General features: G+C 30.6%; 1 protein-coding gene across 9 annotated transcripts in view; it reads left to right on the top strand.

The window, feature by feature from the left end:
• Window positions 1-1,844: 1,844 nt before the first annotated feature.
• Window positions 1,845-16,934, top strand: part of LOC126846110 (adenylate cyclase type 5) — a 91,603-nt gene continuing 76,513 nt past the window's right edge. For 5 of the 9 annotated variants that reach the window (XM_050585263.1, XM_050585257.1, XM_050585260.1 and 2 more), the window contains exon 1: window positions 12,784-13,067. The gene's annotated coding sequence lies outside the window, so the exon portion shown is untranslated. Of the gene's footprint in view, window positions 2,382-12,783; window positions 13,068-16,934 lie in introns of those variants that run through there. The other 4 variants (XM_050585262.1, XM_050585255.1, XM_050585261.1 and 1 more) reach the window with 1 other exon arrangement.

Here is a 16,934-nt window from a genome sequence, read left to right as displayed (position 1 = left end):
GATGTCTTAGATGTTTCAAAATTGGAGCAACGTAATTGAGATTGAAAAGAGGTGGCGGAAATCAAAAAAAAATATATTAATTACGGTTAATGACTATACAAGCTTTCCATTCGAATTAAAAAAATATTGATTTTTCTGTACAAACAAACCTATATTTACAGTTATTGTTTGCTCTGAAGCAAAGAAAACAATATATATTGCAATTTGTTTAGTCAATACGTGTGCTGGGTATTACATTTCTAGAAAAATATCAGATTTCGGCGTACCTACTCAAAGAAGGAAACAGCAGCTTCTTCGTTTTCATTTTCACACAAATTGTATCCGACCGATTTGAAAATAAAATTAAGAAAACGTCGTGTTCCACTCTGGAACCGATGTCAGTCAGTGAACAAAGTTTATTCCTCTCTCCGACTATGTCTATATTAAAAATAGCCATACTGCCGTGTATAATACTATTTTATTAAATTGCGACGTCCTTGAAGTAAACTTGTATGTATAGCGCCTGAGTCATGGCGGTCTGTCTGATCAGTCTGATATCGAACAAAACGAGTACCACCAATATTATACGTGTTTATAAAATATACACTATTCTATATCCGAAGGTCAGTATGAAAATGAATGGTGGTGCCCAATACTTAATGGCGATCGACTGAAAACAGCTGCTGCCGTGTTCGGCGTTTGATTACAACGTTGATTAGTGGATGCAGGTAAACTCTTCGGGGGAAAACAACGTCTTATCTGTTTGCTAGTCGTCTCCGTTCGGCGAAAATCGGAAGAAATAATTGAAATATGCATAATATCTTGTTCTCGAGTTGTTAGTGTCATTGAATCTTCCGGAAAAGTATACAGGTATCATTAGCATTATTAATTAGGTATTTCTCTAAGATGAAATTGTCAAAATATGTACCTAATAATCGTACAGTGACGACCGGCTGTAACACCGACACGTCAGTGAGATTATCGTTGGCTTTAGACACTATTTACATTCAACGACAATAATTATACCTATTTATATGTCGGCCACGTTTTACGCAATTCACGGTATTTAAAAACAATTTCGTGTTACTAAACAAATCGGTCGCGTATATCAAGGATTTCAACATGACTGGTCCAGAGCGCTTGATGGACCCAGAGACCGTAATAATTATCAGCGTCCCAGTTAGAAAAAAAAAAAAAATAGAGGCTACTTTCCAGTACTATGTAAATAGCGTTTGTTAGTGTACATTATAATTTTGTTGTTCTGTTCTTCGGAGCGAATTTTGTTAAGTATAACAAAAATAGAAAAATTGAATGTAACCGCCACTAGCGTAGGTACCACATGTTATTTTACTATCCAATCGTTTACAATAATTTATTAGTCCACATGTCCACCTAGGGGAAACGCTCTAGGTCATTAACCGGACTCCAGCCGTTTGTACCGGGCACTCTTATCGCGCCAAGGATGAACATTAATAACTATTAACATTAGACCTACGATCTGGGCATCGATTCGAGATGCAAAATCCGTAATAACGCGCCCCACCTGTTATAACACACATCACCCGTTGTCGCTGTCCGGGCCCGTCATCACTGCGGACAACGCACCTAATAATAATAATAATACTCGTATGTGTGTACAATGTACTATTATTACTATTGCATAACAATTATCTTGGGGTGGGGGGGGGGGGGAGAAACCAAAATCTCGCCGGGCGCTTGTTATCAAATCGCCGTGGAAAAGTGCGACGGCCGCCGTGAAAACGACTTGGACGAGGCGTTCGCGCAGCGCATGACCGGGTTAGACGCGCGCGAGGACCACCTGTCGCTATGCTGCCGCTGGTGCTGATGTTGCCAGCCACTGTTATAACGACTGCAGCAGTAGTACAGCGTCGTGTACACACGGTTGTATCGCGCCGACGGCCGCTGGTTAGGTAAACGTCGTCGTGTGCGCGCGTCTATGTGTGTGTGTGTGTGTGTTGCAGCACCAGTACAAGTCGACCGACGTGTGCCGCCGCCGCCGCAGTGCTATCAAAGTCGAAAAAAAAATATTAGTTTAAAAAATAATTATTAAATTATTATATTATCATCGTCATCATCACACAACACCGTCGGTATTATTGTCGTTTTTCCCGCCACTTTACTCGCTTTTAACGTCGCCGCCGCCGCCGCCGCAACCGTCATCGATAGTTCGCAAGACGCGTGTACTCTACAATAATAATAATAATAATAGAAATCATATAATATATTTATTATTATTATCATCATCGTCATAGTTCGACGACGAGAAGAATATCAACGTGAAAAAAAAAAAAATCGTGGTCAGTAATAATAATATATTGTCTGGCATCGGTCCGAGTGTGTGTAAGCCGACGGACGACAACGCTCGCCGCACGTGTCATCAGGTACTCAAGATAATTATTACGGATTATCTGATGCGAAAATTGTGTTAGAAAAAAAAAAAAGCAATAGACCCCGGATATTATTTAATATTTCCGAACAATATGCAAATTAAAAAGTACGAAAGAAATCAAATGTATACTTGATATACTTGTTTTAAAGGCAAAGGTTTTTGTCAATATACCAATTTTTACTATACCATTTCTACTATATAGTCGTTTTAAATGTAATCACTCCCGTTTCTCTAGGCGTAATAGTTAAATGGTAAATCACACGGCGTTTGTTTTCCAATCTCAATTTCTACTGAATCTTATTTTAAGGGAGCCGGTTCTGGTTAGGTTCCGGTTTAGACGATATGTCATCGTCATAATTATGTCTACAGGTAGTTAGATTGAGGAATGAGGCGAGTTAATGATTAAAAATTGTATTTTAAGATATTTTAATTCAATGCTAGTCATGAGTTTTAAAAAATGCTTTTTCATTATGGATAATTTAGCAATTTTTTTTGCTTTTTGTATTTGTAAGCAGTGGTCTTCATTTTAAGTAGTTTAAACTGATAGGAATAGGCCGCCCCTTATTAAAATTGTCACGTTTCACGGATTTGATGCTTAACGACTAAAAACTAACCCCGGATTCGAAATTAATTTATTAGCTAAACCATATTATCATTTTAACGCGTTTTCAAAAAAAGTTTGTGGTGCTATTTGTAATGCTTGTATTTTATCATTAAGTAGTGGTATTATTTGTTTACCACTTGAAATATTTCTTAACATCTTGGCCTTGTAACCCTTCAAAATACAATTACGCGATAAAAGCGCTTATTTCTGTTGCTCTGTGGTTATCAATCACAATTAAAGTCTTAGTTATCTACACCGACTATTAGTGCCATAAAGTTGGGCTGCGGTTTTTGTAGAGAGTAGTGCATTTGTTATTACACAACACTATTACACTTGTATTGACTCATGGAAACGTCAAAACTATATCTTAGTCACAATTATTATAATTTTAATGATAATTTTATTTTCTAATCGAGTTTTCATGCTTATTGTAGAGCAAATTGATATACATTACACTTATATATTTTCCTATTCAAAACTGGAAAATATAAAAACTATAAAGCTAGTTTTTTACAATATTAAATTTTGTTAAAAATAATTGTATTAACTTATTATAGTTCAGTGTATAACACTATACCCAGTATAGTCACATCAGTCAAATGTTGTTCGCGAGTTTGTCAATTACAAAAAAATAACCTCGACAACCATGTATAAATGATAATAATGCTTTTAACCATAAGTGATGGCTTAAAACACAGTTTAAAGCATTGAAATATATCAATTTCAACGAGACACGTTTCATAAAATAGTGTTAAATTCCAAAGACGAACGTACTAATAAAAACCCGACTACCCAAATACATTTCAGCTTAGTGAACTTACATTTGTTCTCAGTAAATAAAAAGAATCATTCTACTAAAGAAATTACTAGTTTTTTGAGTTAAGAACTGAAAATTATTTGTATTTTATACATAATTATTACATTTTTCAATGCTATAATTACTGTTATATACATATATATATATATATATTAAAATTAAATGTCAATCGATGCGTTTTGTTTTTGTAAAATAAGTTTTAACTTAACAGTAAAAGTTTAAGGATTATCTAATTACTGACGATTACTTTTTAACGATACACAATGAGTGGCAATTTGTCATAATATATTATATGTGTAACTGTTTAATGATTAATAGAAAAGAAGTTGGTAATTTCTTATATTATGTGTTCCCGACAACATTGTATTGTAATATTTTTATCAGACAACTGTTGATGACCTATTTTCAAGGATATTTTTTATTCGTCGTGTTTGATTTAAGCAGAGCTGTTATAAAACGACGAACAATGCGCGATATGCGGTATGCACATTTTTCGACGGATCTCAGCTTATACCTGTTCTTAAATCATACACAAGTTATTATCAAAATTGTTTTGCGTTGGCGTCCCCATACCCTTCTTTCGTCACATTCTCCTGTACCGGTTTAATATTAAAATAATGAGAAACCATTTTTTTTTACGCGGGATACAATAGTAATTAATTTTTCAACTGATTAATTCTCAAAATTCATCTTTTTGTTATTTTGCGATTGGTTCACAAACCGCACAATTCTACTGATGTAGGATATACCGGACAAAAAGAAAAAAAAATCAATACTGTGTTTATTATTTTTTAAAAATGATTGAAACTTCATCATATTTTTTCCGACTCGGAGCTTAATACTTAATGAAAACCTTCAGGTGTGTTTTATTTAACATTCCAGTTTGCGTTGATATTTTAATAATTTCCGTTATTTGGTTTTACATAAAAACGCGTGTCGCAAAATTCATAATTTATTTTTATAATTAAAACATCATACTGTGTTGTTATTGCTAGCGTATGTAATAGTTCCGTTAGGACGTTTTTTGAGAATGGATGTAAAGCGACGTGTTAAATAATATTAACATAAGAGGACGTCATACCCTTTAAAATTAATCACAAAAACGTGTAGTTCATAGCGAAATGGTCGTAGACAAAAAAAAAACGTTGATACCGTTAAATGAGGTGAACTTTAACTAGGTTTTTCCGACAGTTTTTTTAGAAAACTTGAATTTTACCTTAAATACAAGCACTGAAAAAAGTTTAAAAAATGTCAGAATTAAAATATAAACTATGAAATTAGGTTAATAGAACAAAAAAAAAGCCGACGAGGGAACCTAGATATAGTTCACATTACTTTAAATATTATGTAAAAATACATTTTCTACGATTATTATTGTAGTCAATAGTAGATAATATGCGTTGCTATGTTCGGATGATTTTTTTTTTAAATCGCCGTCGAGGACACTGGGTAGTCAGAATGAAAATAAATTAACTACCAACAAAGAATCCTATTTTCTGAACTAGTAATTACACGTCATAGTTTAATTTTTATGTTAAAATTTTGCAAAAATATTGCCTATACCTAACTCTTTAACAAACGGGGTATGACGTCCTCTTAACAGGCTTTTTACGAACAAAAATATGTATGCAACTGACATCGTGTTCTTTTAATACGCTTTATAGATATTAAATAATTTAAAAAAAAAAATACAAAAAATGTAATTTACTTTTTAATAACTTATTGAACCTTATTTACCTTCACATTCCACAAAGAGGGCGAGTATGTAAATCCCTGTAGTATAAATTAAATATGTTAGCTTTATATTACATACTTCTGTGGTAACCGGTGTAACAAAAATACATTTCCACACAACATCAATAACATACTCGTAAAAGTAATTTCTGAAACCTGAAAGTTTCTGGAGCGAATACACTTGTATACATAATCGTTATTTTAGTTACTTTTTTAATGAAATTAAGCAAGTAAAAATAATGTTTAATTAAAACTGCTTCAAAATTAATTTGCAACTACCTACCATTAAAATACATTATGTTATAATTACATATAAACTGTAATTATTTAAAAAGTATTGTGTTGATATAACTAACAGCATATTTTGGATGTTACTATTTTTGTGTAGTTGGTGGAACGTTCAAATGAATCAGTCGAGTTGACATTGCTATATAGTAAAAACTGTACACAACGTACATTGCATTGATTCCAGTGAAGTCATAAAGTAGTGTTATGAGTTATGACATACTAAGTTAAGTGCAGTCAGATATGCAGAATCAGTAATTTTGACTGACTAAATTGATTCAAATGAGTAGATAATATAGAACAGAAGCGTAGCATTAAAAATAATTGTAAGAACAGTTATAATGACTTTAATATAATAGTAATACTTGCATAGCGCATCGTTTCAGCAATGTAACTGTGCTATGTAGATATTGTGATGTGAAGGCAAATGCGGGTCAGTAAGTTAATAAAAACTAAATTAAACTTTTTATATTTTTTTAAAAATATAATATAGCATGTTAGAATAGAAACCAAAAGATGTAAATAATTACATTTTTTTACTTTTAATTAACTCCTGTTACTTTATTCTCGTACTGCTTAATTTATAGTACTCACAACTATATACAAACAGACAATTTTTAACTTCAGTCGTAATGAATTACTGAAAGTGAATATTGTCTTATAAAACATCGGAGCGTGGAAATTTTTGTGTTTTGTAAAATGGTAGAACATGCGTGATAAACTTGTTCTCTGAAGGACAAAAGGAAGTTTTATTCGGTAGTCTGAACAAAAAAAAAAAAAACAGCGAGTTCAGCCAACGTAAAGGTTGGTAGATAATACCTAATGAACATTGAAACAATGGACTGGACAATCAAGATGTCACTATAGTAATAGTGAGATGTGAAAGAGACACGTGTGTTAGGCAGCTCCGCGGCTTTTAATGGGTTGTTGTTAACCGGATATCAAGATAAACGAGATGATAATAATTACTGCGATGTAACATACATTATATGATGTTAAAATGTTTTAATAAATAATATTAGACAAATTTAAAATCATTATTTCCAGCTTGTATATTATATTAATGGGAGCAAAACGAGTTTTGGAAGAGTCATACAAGAATAGGTACACCGGACTACCCTACCTCTCTCAGTTATCACCCTTATATATTCCAGTTTTCCACTCTAAATTATTTAAAAATAGTTTATTATTGATGTTTTTTGTCATTTTCGATTTTCGTAATGTTGCCTTAAAAAAATGTTTTATAAATCAATTTACCGGTTTTATGTTTGTCAATGAACCCTTGGCGTGTGTCGTTTGTACAATTACTTTTTTTTTTGTCCAATTATAAATGAGGAGCATTATACGCAGTATTTGATAAATGCCATGTTCAGCAATTCTTGCAATAACATACTTTTACATTGAGACAAACTAAATAACGTTTAAAGAAATTCACTCCTAATAAGCTGATGTCATCCAAAAATGATCTTCATATTAATATTGCGGCCTTGGCTCAACGCAGTTGCTACACAACAAAATGTTTTTTTGTTGTTGTTAGTTATGGTGTTCTATATCTTTATGATTCTATCTAAGTAAATATAGTGTATAAAAAAAAACCTAGCTCGTAAAAACATATAGATAATGATATTATATTATTTGTAATTTTTACTAAAGCTATATTAAATTATTGCAAAAATACAAAACGTACTGAAACTATCAAAATTATAATATATTTTGTATGGAGTATAGATGAAATATTTTACAATTTAAATGTCAATTAATATTTCAGTTATGTAAATCAAATGATAACGCAGTGCGTACAATTCTAAATAATTTTTTTTATGCTTTTGCGGACCATTTTCTTTTGGATGAGGGTTTTTACTAATTTTAGTTTAAGGACTTAACTGTTGGGTTTTTTGTGGGTTAGAATACGTGGTAGTGATTTGATCACTATATCAGTGGCTTACAAATTGTTTAACATTAAGACTTTTATAAGTCGTAAAATATAATGTCTTTTATAATGTCTTTGGTTTCTTCTGGAGTTTCCCAATGGGCATACTTCCCCCTATATTGCATTTAATGTGAACAGAGTTTAATGCGTTTTGTGACATACGCTTACTTAGTTTCCTGATAACACAAGGTGATGAATTTAACGTAAGACACTCATTTTCTCAATAATATAAATAAAAAAGTTTTAGAAAATCTATAAAATAATAATTATTTTCCGGGAAAACGAGTGTCTTACGTAAAATCGATTCACCTTGTACAAAGCTCTTTGTGAGTGTGCATTCTTATAATGATTGTCGGAAGTTTTGAAGTGATTTACATTGTTTTATCGATCCGTTTTTTGAATCTTAACAGTTATATTTTATTCGTTTTCACTAAATCAATCCAAATGCAAACTAACGGCGTTCATTAGGATCATTATTAAACTGTTTTTATTACCTTCTGGGTTTAAGTGCATCTGATGATAATGGTTATTTCATGGGTCTTGATTTGAGTCAAAACTGTTGCCTTTATTGTAATGGTATACGGTTTAGATTTAAATGCCGGGTGTTCTCCACAAGTTGGCTAAAGATGTACACCTGGTTATTAGAAATATGATAATTTTGTAAGGAAGGGTCATCATAATTAGGATGATTTGATGTCCGCAATTTATTTGTACTTTTTTCGCCACTCAGGCCAAAAGTATTTATTTTTAGCCAATTGACTTAAATCGGTTACTCTTCCTTTCTTGTACTTGAATAGTTTATCCGACGTCAAAAGCTTATATTGAAGTTTAAAATTGACAACTATTTTATTTTAGACATTTTTGATAATAGAAAAAAGTTCATTCTAAAACTAAATACGATTCACTAATCAATTCTCGTTTGATTTTGAGTAAAACTAATTTGTAAATAGATAATTCACTATGTAATACGTATATCGACACATTCGACTACCATCAACTGTTAAATCGTTATTTTCGAGTACCTACACGAATAAATAATAAACACAATAGCACGGGGAAACGAAAAAATATAAACATTAGATATCAAGTCTTCTACTGGCGAACAATTGTGAAAATTTGTATTATACGGGTAGTATGGTAATGTACTGGGGCGAGATACCCACATCTTACCTACCCTTGCACATTAGCTGCTGGGGCTTTATATTGTCGACGATGCGATAACAGTGATGGATGACAGTGTTTTCGTTAGATTTAATATCCGAATTTAATCAATACGGTTATTTTCAATTATACAAATGCATAGTTGAATTGTTTTAATCTGCAAGTGTCATCAGGAGGAGCCATTTGACACTTTGCTAAAGTTAACATTACGTCATTATTCAAAACATAATTTAATTAGGTTTTATCGATTACACGTTACAATATTATTATCTTATACACAGTGCACATACTTTCTTGTTTTCATAAATGGTCTAAAGAATATTATCAAACGTTCCGCTGGGCGTGGCTATTTTGATGCGACTGTGGTTACCAAGTAAATTAAATTGAAAATTAAAATAAATAATTTTGATAAATGATTAACGTATAAAAAAACAAATAAACAGCTTTTATTATAAAATTATTACGCAAAATGATGTATTAATAGTAAATTTCACTGACTTGAATTTATGCGATTTTATACAAATTTATTCTACTCAGTAATTGAGAGTTGGGTATCAAACTATAGCCGTTTGCATGACTTATTTTATAAATCAATCTGTTTTTATTATATGTCTAACAAAATTGTTGAAGTACGACTAATGCAGGTATCATACAACTATGTCCAGCTAAGAAGTAGTATTAATTTTGCTAGGTTAACACCAAATGTTCGTTGTTTATTATTGTAACTTTTAAATATCTCCGTAAATACAATCCATTACAATACGTTGATAAATAACTACATTCTAATCAAATGACTATCAGTTAAATGGACCGTTCAATACTTCAATGAATAATAAATTAGAAAAATTACAATTTCTAATGATGATATCTAACAGTTGTTTGTAATAATATATTTCAATAGTAGTTCAAGACATTATTTTTCTACGTAATAAGCAAAGCTAATTGAGTACCTAGGCTACAGTAAATCACCCTTTAATCTTGAAAGTTAAGAGCGTCAAGACCCTAACGGCCTCTACTCTAATAATAAGGGAAACAGATGCTTTGTTAGAACGTGTCGTTTGTATAATCTTGTTTATATATCATAAATATCAACTGTAAGTACGGGGCCCTTTCAGTTAAGTATACAAAAAACTAGAACATGACATAATCTTTGTAATTTGTATTTATTTGTCTGAGACTGCTTATTTTTAGAATCATTTCAAGTTAGTATTAAAACAATTCTCCATTGCTAAATGTTTTTTAACGAGGACGTTTAAGCCACATGCCAAATTTCCAGGTTGTACTTTTTCACGATTATATCTTATTTTACAATGTCTGTAACATCTATACGTATTTTCAATAAGTGCCTAATACTACGTTTAAATTATTTTTATTATTATTCGAACAATTGCCAAAATAAATTCAAATAGCAATCAACTTTTTTTCTTCTAAAATAGAACTGTGTTTATAGTGTAACAACTGTAAGCGTTATCATCCGACAGACACAATATTATGTAGATACATACATTTCATAGTTACAAAGTCAGTTAAGTACTATTGATGGGAATATCCAGATGTCAGAAATTACAAATTATCCGGATATGTCATGTTCAATTTTTTTTTAAACTCAAGTTAAATAATACAAATATATTGATTTAAGTTAACTTTTTAAAAGTAGGCTATACATATTTTGTAATAGTATTCGTGTTAATTAGGATTACGGCTTGAAAAACAAGTAAGCCCACAAATCCAGATTTAAATTCCGGTGTTTGTTAACCCATAATCAACTATATTTAGTAATGTTATTATCATATTTATAGAATGTATGTTATGATATGTAAAATAGTATTTCATAAGCTATTTACTTACTCTGAAGTTAAATTATTCAATAGCCGAATTTAGTGAGTAATGTTGGTAGTAGGTTGGTGTAAGTACCATTTAAGGCACATGCGTACAATGTAACCTATAAAATATTTTAGTTAAACAATGCCCATAAAGTGTCTGCAGTTTGGAGTTGCTACAAACTATGATGTAATTAAACAGACGATACAAGTTTTAACGTTATTTACTCGAATTATCAACTCGTTGTAATATGACTACATATACCTTAATAGCTTATGGTATCGGGGAGTTGGGAAGTTTCACATAGAAAATGCATTTGAAACTAGTCTTTATTTAGATACAATAAATACGAAACTGTATATTGTAGAATATTAGCAATACACTTTAAGAAGCTTTAATGTCGTTTAAAAACAAAAAATATAATGCATTTTTTTGTTTCGTGAGTGTTTATAAATATGAGGCAATACTTATATTACTCTAGCTGATTTATAAGTTATTAACAATGTATACATCAAATTGAATAACGTAGTAGATCAACAATACCATATCTGTGAAAATGCAAAGTTATTAATGTATTTTGTATCTACCGACTACCGTTAGCGCGCTTAAATGTTGCTTTTATTATTTCTTTAACATTAAAATTTTGATTGCCACTTTTATTACATAAAGTCGGGCCATTAATGTAATACCAAGTGCGTTCCCCGAAAAAATATTATTGCTGTTTTTATAGATTTAATTATATAAATAAATAATGTTTTATTTTTATAACAAAATCATCAAACATTTATGTATCTTGTAGACATAATAAAACTCAAAATTACTAAAACATAATACTACCATAGAGTATATTATATTGTACAATATATACTCAATGATAATACTATATTTGAATTAGATCATTTTTATTATTGCATTTTAGACTTTATTAATTCGTTTTTTATTGTCAGAATTTTAAAATATTTATAAAAAATAAAAAGCTTACAAAAAATATAAATCAAATGTCCGTTTACCGCTCATTGAAATTATTTTTTTTTTTTATTATGGAGAAATTTCGTTTAAACTTTCATCAATCTTTGAGTTTTTTCATTGAAAGTTACCAATTATGGAATTGCTTTTTTCGTATATAATACAAATTCTTACTAGGGTTTATAATATTATTTAAAAATGTAAAATATATTTTATGACACAAACGGCGAGATCGTATTTGTTTGCATGGCCAACGTTTGTTTTGCTCGGAAATGAATAAAATAAAATAAATAGTCATCTGTATTGTTATTGATGGTTACACAACTACCTATACAGAATACTCGGATGTGCTCCGGTGGGTTTAATTAACTCGGCATAGGTTCAGACGGTTCGGTTATTATTTGAAATTTGTTTTCGTTTTTAATTTTGCGAGTCACTGCGGGGTCTGACGATCCGAACATATCGTATGTATATAATATGATAAAATATGAATATTATTATTTCATAATAATTATTGCCCTCGTCGACTAGACGGTGGCGAACACGGTTGATCGATACGATCAATCATCGTCATCGGTACAACGAAACGGACAAGTAATTACTCGTGTGTATAAGATGTGAAAAAAAACCGTTGTTTAATGTTGTTGTTGGTGCACCGCGGAGAGTACATATTATTATTATATGCATGGACCGTGAACCAGTTAAAATATCATAACGGCCCCCCAAGTCAAAGTGTTGTTTTCACAGTAAATCTCAACCTTTCATCCAATCGAATCGACAAAATACATGAAATACACGCTTAAAATATTTTGTTATCGGCCCGCACAGTTCGATTTATCGGTGGTAATCGACCGGTATTGTCCGGCGTTGCGTTAAAAAAAACTGCTAAGACAATAACACAATGATAATTATTATAATATTAGCATCGAGTGCGGATGCTATTAGGTAACAGCGCGCTACGGGGAGAGATAACCAGAGACCTACTGGCGCTGTATGATATATATATATATAAATAATAGTGTTTATTCGTAGATTTTGTTATTCAATTTAATGTTTTTTTTTTTATACATACATAGTACAATAATAATCACTCCGTCAGTGCAATCCGTAGCGAACGTACGAAACGACATCACCGTCATTCGTGTGCAAGTAGAAAATAAAACCGACGAGTGAGACGACTTAGCTTGGTTTAATTTTGAATCTCGGTACACTGTTTTTTTTAAGGAGGTCCCTTCAGTCGTTATCGTCGAACAATGACGATATATAGTGTCGTTCATAGCTGTTAATCATCAACATCGCCATCGACTAATCTGGATAAAAGTTCTATCAGCTATTGTTTAGTCTCCAGTGACAAGACAAGGTAAATTAACACAAATTAGCTGCCACCTACTCATATTATAATAATATGTACATAGAAATCCAACAAAGGTCATTGCGGTATCTATCAATCTAGGTATATACGATAAGTATAAGTTGAGTAATAAACTTTATCTGAAAAGTCGGTTTGAGACATCGTGAATTTATTATACGAAAATACAATATTATTTTGACGGTTATTCAAATGTGCAATGTGAAGGCGAAAAAAACCGAATGCAATAGCATAATAATTGAATTGCAAATCATATATTAAAATAAAAGTAGGTTTTTTTCTGATTTTGACCTGATTAACTTGCAAAATATTCAAGCATTCGGTAATTTAATTTAATATTATAATTTTCTATTTCGTTATTGACGTTTTTGATCAACCTAATAACGTAACATCGTTATAAAAGAAAAGAATAAACGAAATACCCATTTTTGTCTCTTTTTTTTCCCTCTTTTAAATGATAATTTATTTTATTTCATATTATTTTTAAATTTAAATATAAATGGTAATTACAATTTCCATCGTACGAAAAGTCAGCACAGTTCGTTATTGACGGTTATTAGTTTTATCGCATTTAATTAAAATAGTTTATATATTTTTATATGTTAGAATAATAGGAAAATTTAAGGTAATGTAAAAATGTCGCTTTTTATGTTTTTTAAAATTTTAATTGATTATTATACACCTAAAGATAAACCGAAAACCTGGTAACCATTAAAAAGATTTCTTAGAAATCTATTTACTTATTTGAAACACGTTGATAATTAATAGTAAACCTATAACTCGTGAATTATTCATTATTACAAGTGACCTTATTAAAAAAAAAAAAAAAACAACAGTTATAAACTATTTTATTAAAATATTATTAAATGGTTCATTTTATAATAATAAAATGTATGTCTACCTATATTACATTACATTATTCAATACACACACTGGGGGGTACTTTTGGTTGTAGATTTTCTTTTTTTCACTGAATAGAAAGTGTGTAATGAACTGACAATAAATAAATATGAAATATCATTTCAACTCGAAATAAAAAAACTATTTTTTAAATTTTCTTTGTAGACAATATATTTAAAATGTTTTTTCTCGTTTTGCAAATGAATAATAAAAAAATAATAAAACACTGAATTGGATCTGATATTATAAAGAGAATAGTTATTCTCTTCTATTATTATCATCTAATAATTTATTTTCTTATCATTGTATTTTCGGTTTTTATATTGTACAAAGGAACATTGATATATTAAATTGAATTATAGTACAAGCTTTCAACATAGAACAGACTATGTATAAAATAAAATTAATTTTACTTAAATATGAAAAAAATTGTGGAAAAAAACAATTTAAATTTTAAAATTAAATTTAAAATATTGAGAAAGAAAAAAAAACCAGTACAGTGGGGTCGGGGCATAGTGGGGACGGAGCATAGTTGGGTCGGGGCATAGTGGTGACGGGGAGGTCACAGGTTTACAGGAATTTTTAAATCTGAAAGTGTTAGAATCACTTTCGAAAAAACGCTTCGATGCAAATCGGTAGTTAGTATTTTCAAGCCAGTACAGTCCAAACCAAGCGCAGTATAAACCAGCAAAATTAGAAAGTTTTAAATGAAGGTTCTGTATTTACAAATGAGCATCAAAGCGTTAATTTGAAAGTGATTTTATCCGAGAGGACTAGTACAGTAGAGTATAGGCATAATGTAATCAAAGCAACGAGGAAATAAAGAGGTCACAGGTCTACAAGAATTATTATAAATAAAAGTGATAAAATTTAATAAAATCGCTTTCAAATAAACGCTTTGATGCTCATTTGTAAATACAGAACCTTCATTTGAAACTTTCTAACTTTGCTGGTTTATACTGCGCTTGGTTTGGACTGTACTGGCTTGAAAATACTAACTACCGATTTGCATCGAAGCGTTTTTTCGAAAGTGATTTTATCACTTTCAGATTTAAAAATTCCTGTAAACCTGTGACCTCCCCGTCCCCACTATGCCCCGACCCCACTGTACTGGTTTTTTTTTTATTTTGCAAAAACGTAGTGGACCAAATAACACATATACAATGTCTTGTTATATTTTGTTTCAATGGTCGACGATTCATGTTTCAATCGTTTGTACTCCATAGTTTAAATTATAATCGCTTATTCTCAATAAAATTAATATTTATACTATATATAATATATATTATATACTTCATAGATTACTTTATTTCAAAGTTATATTATACTTCTATTTTACTAGATTGACAATGTACAAAATAAAATGCAACTAAAAAAACCTTTTCATAGATCCTTAAAATGTAAAGGGTGGGAGAGTGAAACCGGTTTTCCCATTTAAATACATTAGAAAATTGCCGTTTTATTGCCTCATCCTGTATATTAATTTCTTGTTATTTTCTAAAGAAAAATCGATTTTCTTACATTTAAATTAAAATAATACGTGTACTGGTACTGTGATGGAGAAAACAATACATTTTAGCTACATATATTACTTATTAGTTAAATATTACTAACGTGTATAGCCACTAGCGGTCGGCTGTTGCCTGTTATTAAACCATAACCTTTTATGGAGATTTTAAAAATTGTGTTATTTTAATAAAAGCATAGGAGCAGTATCATGATGTTAAATGTTCACGAGATTTAATCTAGTCATAAAATAAAGTATTATCATTTATGACTTAATTATTATTAAAATTTATCTTAATTTGTACATAGTACTAAAATAATGAAATATTTTATACAAAATTAGAGCTACAAGTTGATAAACTAAAAAATTAAAATTAGCACGAAGCAGATTATCTAGTATTAGACAATTTAAACAATCAAGCGTGAAACTCTTTAAATGAAAAACAGTATAACAATATGCAACACATAAGTTTTCCTTGAAAAAATTGTGTAATAAAAAATACATTTTGAGGCGGTATACTGCATAAAAACCAACACTTAATCTGAATCCAAAAAACAACAGTCCTCTTCATAATTTGCAGGTAGTTGGACCTTATATATTCATAGTTGACCTTCGGTAAGGTTATATAACACAGGCTATAAAAAAACGGGATAACGACAGTGATTTTGTCGTATCAGAACCATTAAGTGTCTTAATAAGTACAAGGATAGGTTTTTTTCCCAGTAAATCGAGTGTCTACTATAATCAGTTACACGATTTAGTCGTCTGTGATATCATGTAATAAACACAATATTATGATACCGATCATTGGGCCCTAACCTAATCTAACACGGATAGACGTTACCAACTGATAGTTGTTAGTGTCTGATCGTTTCTCCCATCTGGTACACCGGGTTTTTAGTTAAAAAAAAAAAAAAAAATTGAATTTGTGTAAACTTAAAGTCAAAAGTGGTACTCAAGCACAAAACTTAATAGTATCATTCTGCATAGATATACATACAATTTTTTTTAAAGATTTTAGGTGTTTTTGTTCAAATATACGCAACCTGCGAAAACGCAGTTTCCCGGCAATTAAAAAAAAACTGAAGTGCCAAATTTTTCACCCGTTTAATATGTTATGGATACATATGAGTTCCAACTACTGGCAAATTTTCAACCCAGAAGTTTTAAAATTACGGCTAAAAACCCCAAAAAACAAAAAACTTGTACCCCCCCTAGGGGGGTGGGAAATGGGTATAGTTTAAATTTGACACAACTGTCGTGTGCGGGCATACCAAATAATTATTTCTTATACGTTTCAACTCGATCCGACTTTTTTTCTCGAAATTATAGCCAATAAAAGTTCTAACTTAAAAACTCGTACGGTTTTTTTTTTTGTTTTTTCAAATTTCGTCTATGAAGACTTAAACTTTTTCAACTTTTACCTCCCCAAAGTACAAACTAGATAAAAT

Source organism: Adelges cooleyi, unplaced genomic scaffold, assembly GCF_023614345.1.
Source record: "Adelges cooleyi isolate 19-005CV unplaced genomic scaffold, UGA_ACOO_1.1 ACOO_flye_CR_arks_rails_tigmint_CR_PRNA_9, whole genome shotgun sequence".
NCBI lineage: Eukaryota > Metazoa > Arthropoda > Insecta > Hemiptera > Adelgidae > Adelges > Adelges cooleyi.
The sequence above is the reverse complement of the archived record's forward strand: the minus strand, read 5'-3'. Positions and strand labels throughout refer to the sequence as shown.